The sequence below is a fragment of the Quercus lobata genome, chromosome 1, assembly GCF_001633185.2.
Source record: "Quercus lobata isolate SW786 chromosome 1, ValleyOak3.0 Primary Assembly, whole genome shotgun sequence".
NCBI classification, from domain to species: domain Eukaryota; kingdom Viridiplantae; phylum Streptophyta; class Magnoliopsida; order Fagales; family Fagaceae; genus Quercus; species Quercus lobata.
The window spans coordinates 37099633-37106064 of record NC_044904.1 but is presented as its reverse complement, the minus strand read 5'-3'; positions in this window follow the sequence as shown (position 1 = coordinate 37106064).

The following is a 6432-nucleotide window of genomic DNA, read 5'->3' as shown; positions in this document are numbered from 1 at the left end:
AAGAGGGGGCAAAAAGTTTGGTGAGAAAAATACATATATACTGGTGGCTTTCTTTTGTGTCTGCAGGTTGGAAAATGTGTAAGGATTTATGACCCGTTTACTACGTAAATTTAAATATATATATATTTTAGTTTTTAAATAAAAACATACGTAATTTTATACATATTTTCCCTCACTCATATGTATTATAAAAAAAAATTATAATTTATTGTTTAAACACATATACCAAACGGGCTCTTAATCATTTTTTTTTAAATATTACCCTTTTCATCTTCTTTATGCTTACTTTGGTTTTTTTAGCTTTACACCATGTGAAAAGTTGAGGTATTCGTTGCATTTTCAATCCTAAGCGGATAAGATAAGATAAGATAAATAAATAAATGAATAAATGTTAGAAGTTATTATCACTTTATTATTAAAAGTTTACAAAATTTTGATTAACTTTTTTGCCAATAACTTATTTGAAGTTGATTCTAAAAAAAAAAAACTTATTTGAAGTTATTATTATCATTTATTTTTTAATTTCATAAAGTACTTAGATAGTAGGTTCATTTTTTTATAAACTGATATGATAAATATGTACATGGATTAACTTTTTGACTATATCTTATCTTTATCTATATATATATATATATATATATATATAAAACCGAAACCTCTGCTGGCATCACAATTTTTCACGTAAGTACAATATTAAAAAAATAAAAAATAAAAATAAAAACATTATAACACCTCAAAACCCTAGCAACCTTATCCCTTTCTCAAGCTAAGAAATATAAAGCCACAGTTTTTGTAAACTCTCTCTCTCCAAACGTAAATATCAAATTCAACCCCTTTAATTTCTCTTTATATTTTTGAGGCTTCTATAGAGTTATAATGAGTTATGCTGATTTTGTTTTTTTTTTTTTTGTGTGTGTATAGATGGTCATAATACTCCAGTATTCCAAGAAAAGTTTGTGTTTTCGTTAATTGAAGACCTTAAAGAGATAAGTGTTGCAGTTTGGAACAACAATACAAAAGACGATTTCATTGGCAGTGGAAAGTAATTACTTTGTCTCATATTTTTGTTTTTTGAATTGATTTTGTGTGCTTTTTAGACCCTTTTGGATCAATTTTGTTAATTGGGTGTTTTTTTTTTTTTTGATAAGGTCCAATTGGGGAAGGTTCTTTCAAAGGGTTACGACGACCGCATTTGGTATCTGTATACTAATAGTGGGTGGTAAGTGCTATAAATTACTAACCCTTTTAAGTGTATAATCTGTTTCTAAAATTATCTATAATATTTTGTCCTCCGAAAATTTTATCTTTTTAATTTTATTATATTGTGTTTCTTAAGCTATAGACAGATTTTCTTTATTTCTTATTTTCAATAATAAATAATTTTATTACAATACCGGTAATTGTTTGAGAAATCTAATATGTTCATATCTCTATAGAATAGAGAATAGTAGAAGCCAATTTTATTACAACTATTTAAATTGAGTTGACTTAATTCCGTACAATTATAAAGTATAGCATGAAAGATAATGGAATTAATTGTTGTAATTTTTATTTTCTTTCCATGTTTTGAATTTCCATGTTTTTAAAGCTCAGTTGTACAATATGTGTAAATTCTTCAGAAGGCTACTTTAAATAGTAAGTCAATGTGTCTCTTATATTTGGGTATTAGTTAGAATTATTTTCAAATGATTGTACCAATAAAAGTAAATATGTATAAATTTTGTTTAACTATCCCGTGCATTGCACGGGTTAGCGACTAGTTTTGTATAATTTTTAAAGCATCAAATTTTATGGGTATATTTATACTTTTGGATGATTTTTAACAGATTAATAAAAGCCAATTTAAAGGCATGGATTTGAATTAACCTTTTCTGTTAAATTATTTGATTATTAAAGTCTTGTTTTTTCCTATATGACAATTAGATCTTTGTCAACTTTTAATGAGTAAGCTTTTTACTCATCCAAACACTTGCGAAATGTGATTTGTGCTACATTTAAAAATTAACCTATCAATTTGTAAGCTTATATACAATTTTTTTTTTTTAATAATTATGACCTTTTATTTTAGTTAAAAAAATTCATATTGATCTAATTTTTGGGTAAGGTACAAACTATACAAGAAAAAAAAAAAAAAAAAAAAAAAAAAAACTATACAGGCACGAGTGAAAGAGTGAGGTATGAGAGGAAGGAGTGATTGAGAGTGATTGCGTGAGAGGACGTGGGTGAAAATTAACGGTGTGGGTACAGTCCACGTGGAGGAGATTAAGTTACGTCGAATATTATCATTATAGTAATAGTAGTGGCGGTTGCTTATGCTAGCAGAAAAAAGGTTGGAAATAACGGCCCTGTTCGATTTTCTGTCCTATCCTATTTCCTTTGTTCTACTCTCGTTGATTTGCGCGTGCATTGCCCACCTCACACATTACAAAACACAATGCCACTAATCCATACATCATAAATACGTAAAATTATTAGCTGCTTACCTTTCTTTTTTCTTTAATCAATTAATTTGTTTTTTAAGCATTGATTAATTCAATACCATACAGCTACAATTATTATCAAGGCCATACACCTGTAAAGGTTGTTTAGGCATCACCTAGAGTTAGAGAACACAACAAAAATGTTACATCAACAATATATATAGGAACCCATCAAAAAAAAAAAACAATATATATAGGAAATGTGTGGAAGACCTTTTTTCTTAGCGTGCTCCTGCAAATTGCAATTGTTTATTGATTTTTTTTTTTTTTTGGCTAAAGCAATTGTTTATTGCATTTTGAAAATTGGGATGCGTTGACTATTATTGAGTACATGGTTACGTTAAATAAATTTGAGGAGATGATATGTATACTCATTAATTACCTCTCTTAGGCCAAGGAATGAGATTAAAAATTCTTTTAACTATTTGAGATTATTTATCTGTGACTATGTAAGTCAAGAATGTTGTAATTCAACGTTATTACCTTTTTTTAATTTTTTATTTGTGAAGAGACAGACCATGAATGAGCAATCTGAGAAGCTTCGAAAGCAATTCGCTTATGAATCTCCTATTAAAGAGTTTTACTATTATCGCTCTGTGATCCCCATAGAGAAGCCTCTCGAAAAGATGGATTGGAAATTGAGGCAATGATGCAAGCTGCAATAGAGTAGACCAATACGGGAGGAAACTGAGATTCAAGGATTTTGCCAACGTCTGTAGCTTTGCTGAAAGAGTTCAAGATATCGAAGTTTAGTAAATACAATGGGGTTGGTGATCCATATCATCACTTGCTGTCATTCTGTGAGGATTTTCAAGGCCTTGATTCCCAGTCTGGGTTATCGATCCACCTTTACTAGAAACCATTAGAAGGGAAAGAACTCAAGTGGAACTCATCTCTCTCCCTTGATGCTCTACATAGTTTTGGTGCTGTGATTGATGTATTCACTGGCTGTAGACACCATTTTACAACTTGCATTTAACCAACATTAAGGGCAAAACAGTAATTTGCACCAAGGGCATGATTGTAATTTCAATAGTTAGATCTTCAGATTTGTGATACAAAACAAATCTTGATGCTCTAATGATCAATGGTATGTTATTGGCCTTAATCGAACCACCTGATCAAAAGTTATCATACAAATAATTTTCAATGATCGTGGCTCACCTACACAATGGGCCTGATCACATCCTATTTTAAACACTTAATTTTGATTGGTCCCAACAAAAATTAATTTAAAATTAATTAAGTGTGAATTTTGATTGGATTTCATTTTATTTTATTATTTTTTAAGAAATAATAAAAAATGTTTTCCTTTATGGCATCTTACTTGCTCTTTTGAAAAACAATTTGGATAGAGAAAAAGATATGATCCATGAAAATTTTCAAAAATAACAGAAAATGCTCAAAAACATTACTATTTTTAGCAGCAACTTGAATCGCATTTTTGGCTTGGAAAACGTTGAAATTTGGTTTCCTCTATTTTTGGAAAAGTTGTAGAGAATTGAATTTCCTTTCAAAAAACACCAATCCCGAATCAATTGGAAGTTTGAGTAGAAAGTTCGAGCCAAAATACGAAACAGGTGCAGAAGATAACACAAATTCAATATCATCTTCAACTTTCTTTCAAAATTTCAAATGGGGATCATTACTTGGTTTTTTTCTTTTTAATCTTGTTTATATAATGTATCATATTAATAAACTATATGTACTGTCACATGTATATAAACTGTATGTATTGCATTGACTTGAGTTTATGATCTCATATATTTTTTATATTTGGCCTTTAGTTTGATATTCATGCTTAAATGTTGAGTTTGCTTAAACTTTTGGTTTGTTATCCTATGCCTAAGTTTCATTTTCCTACAACATGCTTCAACTCTTGTTTGCTATCACATGCTTGATTTTCATTTTCTTCTAACATGTTTAACTTTTGTTTTCTATCACATGCTTGATTTTCATTTTCTTCTAACATGCTTAAACTTTTGTTTTCTATCACATGCTTGATTTTCTTTTTCCTCCAACATGCTCGGATTTTTGTTTTCCATCACATGCTAAATTCTTGAATTCCTTTTGCATGCTAGATCTTTGATCTTTACTCTAAATGTTGAAATTGTTCTCTTAACACATGCTGATTTTTAACAAATGTACATATTGAATTGGTTTCATGTAATACAATACGTTTTCACATGAAATTAATGCAATAACATTCCCTAATCCTTTGACACATGACATTTGAATTTTCTAAAGTTCTGGTGATATACTTAGATGAACATGTCTAAATATCTCATTGATATTCATTTTACATGCTTAGATGAACACTTCTAGGCTAATGCATAATTTTCACTTAAATGCTTAGATGAACATGTTTAGGTAGTTGTTTTACTCTCTTTTTTAAATGCTTAGACAAACATGTCTAATTAACGTTCTGATTTTCACTTAAAAACTTGGGTGAACATGTCTGGGTGATTTTCTTTGTTCTTCTCATAATTGCTTGGATGATTGGTATGCCTAAAAATATATGTATTTTTTTCTTTGCAATTATGTTGATGACAAATAACATGACAATTTTGTTTTCCTTCACATGCCTGGATGAACACTTCTAAGTTATTATTTACTTTTCATAACATGATTGGATGAACATATCTAATTTTCTAATCTATTAAACATGCTTGGATGAACATGTTGAAGTTAGAAATTCTTGTTTTACATTAACTTCCTAGATTAACATGCCATTACTTTCATGCTTTCTTTACATTTACATTGTTATCTAACAAATTTTACTTTTTGTTTCTCTTTACATTAAATTCCCCAACATATGTTTGTTTACAATTCTTGCAAATTAACATGTTTATATGATATATTATTTGCATTTGTTTGACATGACATGATATTAGCCACCTTAACCTAGGAGACCGGTTTTACTGAGCGAGATGGGTGCTTAATCCATTCCCATCTAGTAAATTAGCCTCCGAACCAAGATCAAGGGTTTAGACTAGGCTCTTGTACATGCAATTTTACATTTTTTAGAATGTAATTAGGAAACAAAGCAATGTAATTTACTTTCTTAGATTGTATCTAGGACCAAAAAAGCATTGTAAATTTTGTTACAAAATTGATGTAAATTGTAATATATATATATATATATATATATATGTATAATACAATAGAGGCATTTTTTATAGAGAAGGTTTTCTTATTTTTCCATTTAAATTAAATAAATGGCGACTTCATGTAAAACTCTCGATCTAGGGGGCAGTACATTTTACATTGAATTCAACATTTTGAGCATCATAATCCCACCCGTTCACATGGGAGAGGCCTAGTTTAAAAAAAAATTGGCGGACCGAGGTCGCAGTCACTCACACTGGCCAGTAGTTCCACTAGGTGGAGCATCCCCCACAAAGAGTGTGCTCTTCTGGTGTGTGCATTTTTTTTTTTTGGTGGACTTTTTGTAAATTTCAAAACATTTGTAAATTATTATTTTTTTTTTACCAATATTCAAGACATAGTATTATGAAGCTGTTAGGCTTTACTTGTTTGTTGTTTAAAACTCAAAGTTGAAAGTTTGTTTCCTTTTTTTTTTCTTGGTACACTAATTAATTTTTTAATTAAATAAATTGACATATAATTAGATGATAAAAATGACTTTTACTCCATTGGTGAATTATGGAAAACCTAGTTACAATATATATTTTTTCAAAAGATAAATAAAAATGATTCAAAAACAGTTATTTTGTATCTTTTCTTTTATTGATTATTCAAAGAAATTTATTTAGAACAAATTGATATATCAATCTTTAAAACACAATAAAAAATAATTAAAATTTTATTTATTATATTGTTCAAATTGTGCCAATTATATTTATTGTCACGTTAATTTGTAATTATTTTTTTAGTAAAATTGGTAATAGTTTTGGCGTTTTTTTTATTTGAGTGATAAGCAGAGATGACT